Source organism: Chamaea fasciata, unplaced genomic scaffold, assembly GCF_029207755.1.
Source record: "Chamaea fasciata isolate MVZ Bird 193981 ecotype frontalis unplaced genomic scaffold, bChaFas1.0.hap1 SCAF_1, whole genome shotgun sequence".
NCBI lineage: Eukaryota > Metazoa > Chordata > Aves > Passeriformes > Sylviidae > Chamaea > Chamaea fasciata.
The window spans coordinates 6,889,985-6,903,460 of NW_027094086.1; positions in this window are offsets into that span (position 1 = coordinate 6,889,985).

The following is a 13,476-nucleotide window of genomic DNA, read 5'->3' on the forward strand; positions in this document are numbered from 1 at the left end:
CTTCATAACACCTTTAAATTAAAAAATCTCCAAACCTTTCTCAGCATGAGCCTGCAACACAGTGAGTGATACATATTATATTGCACAGATTCCCCTGACCCTCTTCAAAGCAGACAGGGCTATGAGAGCATGACAGAACAAGAAAATTGCACCAGGGGAAGTTGAGAAGTTACAACAGAAAAGGGTTGTAAAGCATTGGAACCTACTGCTCAGGGAAGTGGTGGAGTGGCCACCCCTGGATGGACTAAAAATGTGTGTATATAGCACTTGAGGACATGGTTTAGTGATGAACATGGTGGTGGTGCTGGGCTGATGATCTCAAAGTCTTTTCCAGCCTTAACAATTCTATGACTCTGTAATTTAACCTAGCTGGAAATTGGTCATTAGTAGCTTCCCTGTGCATAATTCCTGTTATTCTACACTAGATGTCCTAGAGTATCCCACTGTTCTGTGTGTGCTGGGAGACATAACACACAACCAGCATGAAATCTATATGACGTAAGATCAGCAGTTGAATGTCATACAGGATGACACAGACATTTCAGACAATAAATGCTTCTGTGCACACAACTTCATCATGCTCTTTAGTTCAAAATGCTTTCAAATAGCAGATAGCAGGAATATATTATGAGAATAAACACCTTTTTACCACTATAATTTGTATGTGTGGGTTTCTACCTGGATTTGTAGTCACTGATACCTAAACAGGAAGTCAAAAACCAAAAAAGAATTTGTGATGGTGTTTGCATACCTCCAGGAAGTAAGCCTCACTGGTGAATTTGAATACTTCTGAAAGAAAATCTAATTCAAATAAATACTAAAGCATGAGAAATCAGATAATGAACTGCTGCACAAAACATCCAGGCCTGCTGCTGCTTGCATTGCCACCTCAAGTGGAGAGGCACTGAAGTGCCTCCATTTTCTCCTTGACCTGAGAAAAGAATCAGACTTTCATTGTGGTGCATTCGCAGACACCCAGAGTCAGCACTTGTAACAAAAGTGCCCCAAAAGATCAGAACCTAAGGTTCTAATGCTATTACTGTACCAGAATGTACTGATTCCTGCACATGAATACCCCTGCTGAATTAGAGAACCATTATCTCCACGAGAGGAGGTCTAAGCTTTCGGAGGACATGTAAGAAGCAGTGTGACAAAAGCACTCCAATATTGCAGAGGAAAGCAAAAGCACTTTTATCCATCCATCAACACAAAGGGCAAACCAAGAAGTTGCTCATTTAATCATAATAATCTTGCTGCCACTGTCATATTTATTTTTCCTCCTTTGTAAGCTTACTTGCAGCATCAGTCATTCTGATGCTGCACAAGCATGTTCCCCTCTGTATATTTTGTCACAGGGGAGTGCTGGCATTCATGCCAAATGACTGTCTTTGCAGCCATGGTCTATGTGTACATCTTGAATTGTAGAGAAATGTCTGCAGCATATGGCAGTTGCCACTCAGAAACCGAGGCTGGCTTCTAAACAAGTGATCATAGCGTTTTATCAGTTTTGTGAAAGCTCTTATATTGAGCTCTCGCATTTTCACATAGGTTCACTGCACAAATTCTAGCATAAAGTAGCACTTATAAAAGCTTTCTGGGTTTCAAATGAGAGACTTCAGAAATATAATGGTGCGGGTGTTTTCTCTCCTCATTTAATTTTTCTTGCTGTAGTATGTTTTCTGCCATTAATATGTTTGTCACTTTACAGAGGTTTGCAGGTCATATGCAAACAGGATTGGCTCAGAAAGAGGAGAGAAATCACTACAAGAAATCCATGTACTGCTTCCTCCACATGCTTTTCATTCAAGTTCCAACATTTCCCAAACTCTTTTCTTGTTTTCTAATTTTTCCCTGTCTTTTGATCTTTTCTTATCTAGCATGAATAAAGATCACCCATATTCTTTTACATATCCCTGTCCTCCCCTTTCCCCCCCCATTTTTAACTCTCCATCAGAAGAGAAATTAAACCTGAAACAATTTTGTGGGGTTTTTTTTATTGATTATTTGCTTGAGGTTGTTTTTTTTGTTTGTTTGTTTTTTTATGGAATGAATCTTCTAAAAATCTGAACAGAGTAAATATGTCTTATGTCAGTGCACAAATAAGATTGTGGTACTAAGTTATTCTTTGCTGCTCAAACTGTCACTGAAATGTCTGTTTGTATATTATGGCTCTGAAAGTGTTAGCTTGTATAAATGAAAGGGTATACTAAAGCAACCAAAAATTACAATTAAATCACTTCTTTGCTGTCACCATGCAGCATTGGTGAACTGCTGAGCAGTGATGATTTTTCTTTCACATCAGATGTAGAGTTCAACGTACTGGATAAGGTATTTGCTTATATTAAATCTTGTGGTGAAAACATTGATAAATCTATGAGAAAAGGCAGTGTTATCATTTTATGGCAATCATTGCCTGCAGTTATTACCAGGTACCCCATGCATACAGCACTGACTTGTAAAAGTGAAAAGCTGCATGGATCAATCTCTTTTGTAAAACTGTTAAAGATGTTGAAAGAAATCAGCAGAGCCACTTAATTAATTTCTAAAATATAGAAATAAATGCTCAAAAAATTAAAGTGCATCATGTTAAGAACAACTTTAAAAGAAAATATTTTCAACTTTAAGTTTGGTGATTGTCTTGGCTTTGTTCATTACCTTTGCCTGCTTTAAAAAAAAATAAAGTTAGAAAATTTCAAGAGTACTTCCACCTGCTCCAAATAGATACAAAACCTGTTCATTGTTCCGAGAATGACTACAAATCTCTGCTAGCTACAAAGAATGGAAAAAGCCAGATTTTATGCCACCTTCTCATTATCTCCTGGGGAGAAGTGGTTGGGAAACAGACTAGCAACAAGAGGCTTGGTTTCAAGAAGTGTGCTGAGTGGTTAACTAGCTACTCATGGCTGAAGCTGTATTCAATTGCATTTTGAGGAGCAGTTATGAAAAAAGGTAACAACAGATAAATGTACTTGGCATCTCTTATGAAAGAAGAAATAGGAGCATAAGGTATTCTAAGGAGGGTGTGGGGCAGCAAGACACAGGAATAGGAATCCTCTCTCTGAGTAGTCCACTAAGGATATGTTAGTATTCTTTCCTCAGTCATAACTCCCTCCTGTCTATAATTATTATGGAAGTCTGAACTTATTAAAGAAAGTTCCTTTTTGTTTGAAGACTGATACTTTTGCTGATTTGTTACTTCCAGCAGGATTTTCTCCTTTGTTCCCTAATTCAATGGCTGTGAGATAAATTTCTTCACATGTCCTCCTTTTATTCTATAAAATTTTATCTCTTCAGTAATTCAAGAGAACAGCCAAGATATGGGTTTGTTTTTCTGTCTAAGGCCAGCTCTGCAGTGCAAATAAAATATTATCAAATTCCTTTTTTCTTGTTACATAGAGTGATTACACTAAATCCACTAAATCATTCCCATGAGGAATGTTAGCAGAGGATACGTAATGTAAATATATGCACAGTGCAATCACAGATTTGCCTCTTCTCTCTAGCAGTCAGACAAGTAGAATTTGCTCACAGAGCTATCTAGGTCCTTTTTTAAAAATTATTTTTTAGTGGGAACCTTCAAAGCCAAATCACGGTAATGGTATGCAATTAAGAGTGGGCCAGGAGAATCACACTTCCTCTGTTCATTGTGAATCTCCAACATCCTTCAAAAGCCACAACTGCCTAAAGTTTTCTCTGGCATGTTGAATTCTATTTAAATTAAAAGCTCTCTAGAGTACAGATGCCAGGACTAGAAGTGGAGTGCCTATCATACCACATATGTCCTCAATGTCTTGAGTTGCTATCCATGCAAGCATTTCACCAGATGTAAGAATGTTGCAATCAGACTGTGCAAATCCTATAAATCCACAGAGAGGAGGAGAAAAAAAAAAAAAAAAAGGCAGTAAGTTCTTCAATTATAATATTAGCATAATGCATCTTTCACTTCCACTTAATATCAATTGGGACTGGTTTCATTAAGATAGTAATAAACTGTATGGTGAAGATTTCTCACCTCAGGGGGGAACAAATAACTCTTCTGCATGTGTTTTTTGACCTCAGTTACACAAGCAGGTGATGCTTTTCCACTATCTGGAATTCAAAATACAGATGGGTCGAAATCTGGCCCTGTGGACTCAGCCACCACTGCCACAACCCCTTTCATAAATCTCTGAAGTTTTTATTTCCAAAGCATATGGATAACACATTTCTGTGACAGTTCAGCTGTAATGTGGATGTTTCCTGACCATGGCAACACTTCCGCGGGGATGTGGGCTGAAACCACCAATTTCAGTCATGAAGGCCACAGAGCTTTTTTCCTTTGCTATTACTCCCTTGAACTGGTATTGAACTATGTTACCCAGAGGTTAAAAAGCTGCTGCCAATCCCTAGAGCCTCATGAGACCCTCTATGCTAGCGTTTATTTGTTCAACAGCCAGTTCCCTGTGTTTTTACAGTAATTTAAAGGATGGCACTAAAGCTTGTGCCATCTGCAGCTATGCATCTAAGCAATGGCTGCTTTATTTCCCAGTAGTATATTGTATATTAGAAATATAAAGCTGTACTCACCACAACCAGCTCCGGAATTAAATAAAAATACACCAGCTGGGACAGCTACTAGCATGAAGAAAGCATTTTATGGGGTTGTACAGATATTCTCTATCACTTTGATAGAAATTTTCCTGATATTAATGTCAAATGGTATAAACATGTTTCCTAAGCCTGGCTGTACTTCTGACTTTCAGTCACCATCATCTTATTAGCATTTTTGAAGTCTTTTTTTCCAAGTTTCCTGTGATAGAGAAAGGCAGGGAACTTTTCTTTCCATACCTTTGAGGTGTTTTAGTCTCTGTCTGCAAATAACATGCTCCCTGAAGGTGATCTGTGTGGTTGCCTCTGCAAGTGGGTCTTTATCTAACCCTTCTTATGCCTCCCTGACTCACAGCATACATTTTCCACTTTTCTTCTTTTGGGTAATCACATTTGCTTCTCTCCTTAGCTTGCTCATACTACACTTTCTCTAACTCAGTTTCTTTAACTGCATATGCTTCATTAGTTCTTTTTCTCTGCATGTATTTGGAATTTTCCTGCCTTTTTCCCTAACCAATTTTATTAGTTTCATTCTCTTTTTTTCTCTCTTCCTGTTGGTTTTGTAGTTGGGCGTATAGAGGGCAGAAAGGTCTGCAGAAAAATACACAGCACTTCTCAATCTATCCCCATTTTTCTCAGCAATCCTACAACCTTACTGAGGATAAATCCCGATTATAAATAAAGGTGTACTCAGCCCTCACAGATTTCCCAGAAGGGATAGAACCAAGCCACAGGATTTGTTAGCTTGGATACAAACACTTACTGCGAACTAGTTAAACCAAATATTGGATCATGATCCAATCTGCATCATAGAGGGCAAAAAACATTTTCTGAACCACACTCTTAGTCATATTATTTGGTTTTAGGCAGTCCTGCAATGAGCTGGAAGTCAGATTTGTGGTCCTTTTGAGTCCCTCACAGTCGGAGATACTCTATGGTTCTGATTCTAAGAGTGCTTTGTGTGGTCCTCAAGGCTTCATCTCCCAGTTTTTCCACATATTTCAACACTGCTGTATCCAAACGCCTCATTCCTTTCATAGCTCCTTTTTTTTAAAAAAAAAAAAAAAAAAAGCAAGCTTCCTTGGAGTATAAATAGCTGAGGCATAAACCATGTCACAGACTTGCAAGCCAGCTTCAAGGAGCAAGCTGTGCTTTTTTATTTCTCTTTATTCTGCCTCTTCTCCAGTTTCAAAATTGAAATCGGATGTACTCAAAGATCTTCTAAATGCAATTTTTAAAAGAACTCAACACCTGAAATCTGAATAACATTCTCAGGTGAGCTCTGTCCTTACTGAGCTATTAAAAAAAGAACTGAGCTGAACAGATTCAAGTCAAAATAGACATCCTCATTTAGATGAGTCTGCCCATTTAGAGAAAGGTTTTTAGGAAGCAGATTTACTTTTTGGTACTAAACATGTGCACAAATAGAGCCTCTGTGGAGGCTCTTTGAAGTATTGGTGACTTTTAAAACCCTATAGTAGCCAGAAGGATTCCATTACAACTCAATTAATTCTATTAATTCGCTCCATTGTCAGCCTCCAAATTTGTATTTTACTAAAGTATATTTTCCAGTAAGTTGCAGGTCCTACTAACCAGAACTGGAGAATTTCCTGTTTCCTTTACTAGTGAGGTGGGGTTTTTTTCAGGGTTTATTTTTGCTTTGAATAAAAGTGGATTTAAAATAGTTTCTATTTCCATATGCCAATGCAGCCACTATATCAGTGAAAGCAATAACAGCTGAAAGTCATCACATCATAGCAGCCCAGAAAGTATGTGACGGAAAAGTACAAATAAGCAACTCTTGTAAATACATTATAGTCTCCTTAAGCAGTGATTTTGAATGCGAATTGTGTCTGACTCTAGTTAGACATCAGTACAGACAGTTTGTGCTCCTCTCAACCTGCAATTAAGAGACTCACTTAACAAATTTGAAATTGCATGAAAATACATTATTTTGTCAAATGTTCCCAAAGCTGATTTCTTAATAAATTAAAATTATTTAAGCAGCATTATTTGCTTTGTCACTGAAATGGCTCAGTGTGTTCTTCCTGGCTCTTATTATCTTTTTGATAAATAGTTATCTGCTCTCCCATTTCTATGATGCAGATAATTTGTTCGAGAAAAAAGAATAGGTTTGATTGATAATTACATGGAGTATACTTAATCCATTCACCTCTTTAAAATGTAATGGAGACATTAAAGAGGAAAAAGACCCACTAAGAATGACCCTGTGACTTGCAGATGATTATAGAAGTAAAGTTTCAACACAGAACTCCACTACCAGCCCTGGAAGTGGTGTGGATTCTGCTCAAATTTCAGTGTAGAAAACCCACAACATAAAAAGTGAAGAAAATGTAGTAAGATTCAGTCTAGTTTAATTTTAAGCAGGAGCTGAGGGAGCTGGGTGCATTTAGCCTGGGGGAAAGGAGGCTCAGAGGGAACTTCATTCCTCCCCACAACTACCTGAGAAGAGATTGTATCCAGGTGGATGTTGGTCTCTTCTCCCAGGTAACAAGCGACAGAAAAAGAAGAAATGGCCTTAAGTTGAAGTAGAAGACATTTACATTTGATATTAGGAAAAATTTCTTCACTGAAAGGATGATCAGGCACTGGAATAGGCTGCCCAGGGCAATGGTGGAATCACAATTCCTAGAGGTATTTAAAATACTTGTAGATGTGGCACCTGGGGACATGGTTTAGTGGTGGATCTGGCAGTGCTGGGTTGAAAGGTTGGACTTGGTGATCTTAGAGGCTTTTCCAGTCTAAAAAATTCTATGATCATAATATTCTATATTTAAAAACAGTTAAAATAACACTAAAACCCCAACATTAGACAAATACAAAAAAAAAAGTTGGAGAAGGACTTTTGACAAGGTTGTCTTGTGAGAGGACAAATAGTCAAGGCTTTAAACTGAAAAAGGTTATATTTGACTTAGATATTAGGAACGAATTTTTTATTGTGACTGTGGTGAGGCATTGGAACAAGTTGCCCAGAGAAGTTGTGTGTGCCCATGTGCCTGTGTGAAGGGGGTGGTGGTTAATGGGCTTGTATTGAATAGCGTGGGACCTGACATGATGTGAATTGCATGGAATAAGGAGTGTAATATGCTGGATTTGGCTGGACTAGAGTTAATTTTTTCTTGGTGGCTGGGATGGGGCTTTGTTTTGCTTTTGTGCTGAACACAGGGTTGATACTACCAAGATGTTTTTGTTATTGATGAGCAGGGCCTACACAGAGCCAAGGCCTTTTTGGCTTTTCATACAGCCACACTGGCAAGGAAATTGGGAGTTCAGGGGAGGTTGGAAGGAGACACAGCCAGAACAGGTGACCCAAACTAAGTATATAAAGGAGGAAGGGAAGATACTTGGAGTGTTGTCTTTTGTCTCCCAAAGTCACCATTACACATGATGAGGCTCTTCTCTCCTGGAAGTGGCAGAACACCTTCCTGCCAATGGAAAGCAGGGAAATTTTTTAATTCCTTCTTTTAATTTTCTTGTGTGCTTGGATCTTTCTTTTCCTATTAAACTGCCTTTAATTCAACCAGTGAATTTTCCAGCTTTTACCCTTCTGAGTCTCTCCCAGATCCCACTGGTGAGGAAGCAGGTGACTGGCTGCATGGGGCTTGGCTGCTGTTTGGGGTTAAACCATGACAATGCCCCATCCTTGGAAGTGTTCAGGTGTTCATCCAGGCTGGATGGGGCTCTGAACAACCTGGTCTAGTGAAAGTTGTCCCTGCCCATGACAGGGTTTTGGACTGGGATGATAGATTAGGACCCTTCTGCCCCAAGCCACTTTTTATTTCTGTGGTTCTGTGAAGTACATTGAGCAATTGAGTCACATCCTAAGACCTTATACATTACAACTACTGTGTCTGAATGAAGTGAAACTCAGAGGTACATAGGCAATCAAAAGGTGTCATTTATCCAGGTGAGCAGATACTGCTGGACTGGATTCATCTGACCTGAATTTGGAGAGAAAAAATTCAGCTCCACACTCCAGACACACATGTGTAGAGGTGCATCAGTGATCTAGATGTAAAGCAGCTAATTATTATCAGTGATAGCTTAGTGGTTGAACTCTGGAGGGGGAAATTTGTGTCACCTTTCTCTCAAGTGAGTGCTCCTCTGACTAGATGACAGGACACTGAAGATGCTTTTCCAACACCACCTTTCTTCTTTTGGCTACACTGGTGAAATAAAGAGACTTGGGAAGGGCAGGCTTTATCTCGTGTTTAGCTGGTCTGAATTGTTAATAGGATACCTTTGCTTCCCTGCTGTAAGCAATATCCCCTGAAAAAAAATCTTGCTGAATGTTTGCTTTGTTTTTCTTACCACTTTCTTCTTTAATCAGAGTAAAAATCAGACTGATTTTCAGATTTAATTAGTAACAAAAATATAAAATCACACATACATGCAAAAAAAAAAAACAAACCTCCCCCCCAAAAAAACCAAAGAAACCCAACTAAGCAAAAAGCTCTCTAGTTGACTTTGCATGTATCCAATATTACTGAAGACAGATTTTAGCCAAATATATTTTTACCTACAGTGGACTAATTTGGCTAAAAGCTTGTCCATGAAAAAAATACATCATACAGAAAGCTTGGGTCCTGTCATGTGTTTTGACAGCTACATATAAAGCAGTAGTCCAGGCATGTGGAAACTATGAACAAAGAATCCTCTTAAATTCATGACAACCTGAAAAAATTGTATGCTGAGAAGAGTTTTGAAGTCAGTGAAGTTGCCACTAAAACCCTTTGCAAATATGCTTGTTAAAAGTTACACTGAACCATTGCAGTTATGTTGCCTGTTAGAACTGAAAATTACTGTGATGGCTGAAACTATAAAAGAAAGATATGTAAGATCTGAATCTGTGTTTTTCAAAGAGAAAATAACCTGATATGTCACTCACAAAGGCAGCTGGACCTTTTTTATCAGCAACCTTCTCCAGTGGTCTAGCAATTTCATGGCTTTCACTAGACAAAACTTTGCCAGCATTTGGAACACTAAACTTTTTGATGCAGTGAAAAAAAGAAAAAAATGCACTTTCTTCCTTGTCTGCAGTCTATGGCAGTCTATGTGTTGTCTCACAAGGAAGCTAGTATTAATTTTCAACTTTACCTTCTGTTCTGAAATGGTCATTTGTGACATTTATTTATAAATATGATGATTGAGTCAGAAACTCAAAAATGTGAAGCTTGAATATATGATGGCATTCTTTGTATTTATTAATTTACCTTGAGGATGTTAAAACATTTTGCAAGCTATATACCAAACAGAGTATTCTGCCTTCCCAGATGGCCTGCAGCACAAGCCAGGTGTAGAACCTGAATAATGGATAGTACCACTATTCAGCAAGGGATGGATGAAAATGAAAAGCAGTGTTTCCGTGTTGTTTAGAGAAGAGAATTTCTAACCAGAAAAACAGAAACCCTACCCTAATGTATATTAAATGTAAGGGAAATTTTTAATGATTTTTTAAATTATTTAAATAGTGTCTTAAAAAAGTAATTTCTTGATTTAATAATTTCCCAAATATTTTAAATTTATCTTGTCTTTTTCTTGCTTGCTTATGGACCAGTTTATTTAAGGGTCAAGTATTCTGCAGATTGTTGGTTTGACCTGCTAAGGAAGCAGCATTACAAGAGGATAACTGGATAGACCAAGCATCTACCTGGTCTGATAGTGAGTGTTAGCTGGTATTTGATAGGCGGTATATGGATTTAGTTATGACAGGAAAAGATTTAGTTATGGCAGTTTCTGATAAGCAGTGGTTTAGGGGTTTCTTGAGCTGGAAGTTTCAGTAGTGTTTTCAGTAGTGTTAGATAAATGTACCTCCCGGTTTTGTTTGATTTTGTCAATTCATGCACATTCACAACCCATAGTACCCATTCCTTGTAAGTTCCGCCATTAAAACCTGGTATACACAAAATTACTTTATTTTTCCTAGTTTTTAATGTATTTACTGATGATCTCTTGGGGCATTCCTTTTTCTGGTATTATAAATGCATTAGATAAGTATTCTTTTATCATCTTTTTTTCCATTCCCACCCTCTCCTCTCCTCTCCTACTTCCCAGAATACCCATGTTTTCACACTGGTCAGAAATGGACCATTATCTTGGATGGCTTCTAAAATGTTTTATTTTCTGAAATTCAATAAAAAATGAAAAAGCAGAAATGTACAGAGAGATTACAATAAATCAAGCAGCTAAAACAATACATATCCTTCTCTGTGGGCATTACCCATTATTCCCCTCTGGTCATTAGCATGGGAGAGCTGACTGTGCATGAATTCATACAGAGGAATTAATGGGCCACATCTGAAAAGATAATAGCTGAGCTATTAAAGAAAAAAAAAAAAAAAAAAAAAAAAAAAAAAAAAAAAAAAAAGAACCTAAAGAAAGAACAGGCAATGCTGAGAAAACATTAGATGAGAAAATACTGCACCAGGCACTTTGTATAAGAAAAATATTCATATGTAGTGTTCCAGTGTGGTTGGTTGCATCTCTTCTGATTGCTTTACTTTCATATTTTCAGAGCAATTGTGTATAAAAAAAACACAGCAGCATCAAACCACTGTGTATGTCATTCCATGCCACCACCAATGCAGAGGGTGCCCCTCAGCAGCCCTGAACAACATTACATAAGTGAGGACGTCTCAGAGGAGACCTCTTTGCAGTCTCCCAGTACTTGAAGGGGGCTTTGAAAAAAAGAGAGAGACTTCTGGCACTGGTTGATAGTGATAGAAGTGGGGACACTTTTAAACTAAAATAAAAGAGATTGGATTACATGTTAGGAAGAAATTTTTTAATCAGAGGATAGTGAGGCACTGGAACAAGTGGCCCAGGAAAGCTGTGGATGCTGCATCCCTGGAAGAGCTCAAGGCCAGGTTGAATTGAACCCTGAGAAATCTAGTCTAGTGGAAGGAGTCCCTGTCCATGGCAGAGGTTGAAATGAGATGGTTTTCAAGATTCCTTTCAACACAGAACATTCTATGATTCTATGAAGGGTTCTGCCAGGACTTAGTTAAAAATGAAATTTAAGGTGGTCATTTATTAAAACAAACAAACAAACAAAACACAAAAGAACAACCCTCCAAAAACAAACAAAAAGGCAAAAAAATCAAAACAAATAAACAAAAGAACACCAATACCACCCCCACCCCCCAACCAAAGAGGACTCTGACAGTTATACTGACTCTTCCAATCCTCAATGAAACATATTTTTTCTTTTCAACAAACATGAATAAGGTAGCCAATATTTTTTGCTCTTTTTTCGTTGTTCTTATCAGTGGTGGTTTTGTTTAGTTTGTTTGTTTGTTTAATATAAAGAGGGGAAAAGATATCAAGGTAGAGAAAGAAGCCAACAGCCTGTTTATGTAAGTAGCTAATTAGACCAGTAACAATCATCTAGGCCAACCAAGTACGTTCTCTTTCCTGCAGTTGTCATGAACTATTTTAAATGCTAAAGTCTTCCTGGTCACAAGAGGCAAATTGCAGCTGAACTGACCTTTGGATATTTGACTGTGCCAGCGGTGCCTTCCTTCACTGTCTCAGGACAGCTGAGGTTTTGTCCCAGCACCTTTCTCTACCTGCTCCCCTCTCTAATAGGTACTTTAATGCCAACTTAAGATCTTTGTACAATATTTTTGCACAACATTAGAAAAAAGAACAGATGATCCATAGCATCTACTTTTGTCCCAGCTCTCAGGGGATACCATGATAAAAGATCAAATTCCTGTCTAGATCATACTGCATGAAATATCATATAAAAACTTAATTTCTTTCTATTTTATAATGAAAGAAGTTCTTTCTTTCTTTCTTTCTTTCTTTCTTTCTTTCTTTTTCTTTCTTTCTTTCTTTCTTTCTTTCTTTCTTTCTTTCTTTCTTTCTTTCTTTCTTTCTTTCTTTCTTTCTTTCTTTCTTTCTTTCTTTCTTTCTTCCTTCCTTCCTTCCTTCCTTCCTTCCTTCCTTCCTTCCTTCCTCCCTTCCTCCCTTCCTCCCTTCCTCCCTTCCTCCCTCCCTCCCTCCCTCCCTTCCCTTCCCTTCCCTTCCCTTCCCTTCCCTTCCCTTCCCTTCCCTTCCCTTCCCTTCCCTTCCCTTCCCTTCCCTTCCCTTCCCTTCCCTTCCCTTCCCTTCCCTTCCCTTCCCTTCCCTTCCCTTCCCTTCCCTTCCCTTCCCTTCCCTTCCCTTCCCTTCCCTTCCCTTCCCTTCCCTTCCCTTCCCTTCCCTTCCCTTCCCTTCCCTTCCCTTCCCTTCCCTTCCCTTCCCTTCCCTTCCCTTCCCTTCCCTTCCCTTCCCTTCCCTTCCCTTCCCTTCCCTTCCCTTCCCTTCCCTTCCCTTCCCTTTTCCTGTAATTTTTCCTGCCTCTGCTGCAAGCAAGTGTTTAAGTTGATGGTAACTGTTCACTTCCTCCTATATGTCTTTAACAGAGTTCATTCGATTGGATTTCTGTACTTAATTATAATTGCAAGTCTTCTCTACTTTATAAATCCATTTTGGTTTTGTTTTGGGGTGTTTTTTTTTAGAAATAATTCCCGAAATGTCTGTGACAAATGGAAAACTATGCTTTGTCAGGCCCTGGTTGATGCCCTTCCCAAGTCACTCTTGAAGCAAAGAGAGAGGATTTGCTTGGACAAGATAGTCAGACAGCAGTGAAGCTTCTGAAATGTGGTGAGTTGGATAAAACCTGGTTTTCTCTCTCACTTATTTTATGCACTACACATTTTAAGGAGAGCTGAAATATCCACCCCATGTATAGAAGTGGCAAGTGGCTGCCAGAAAGCACATGGGCAGTGGAGGGTGCAATGTGAGGATCTGAACATAGCAGGGATGGGTAATGTGCTAAAGTTGTGGTGCTCACAGGCAAAACAAGAGAGATTTCCTTTAAAA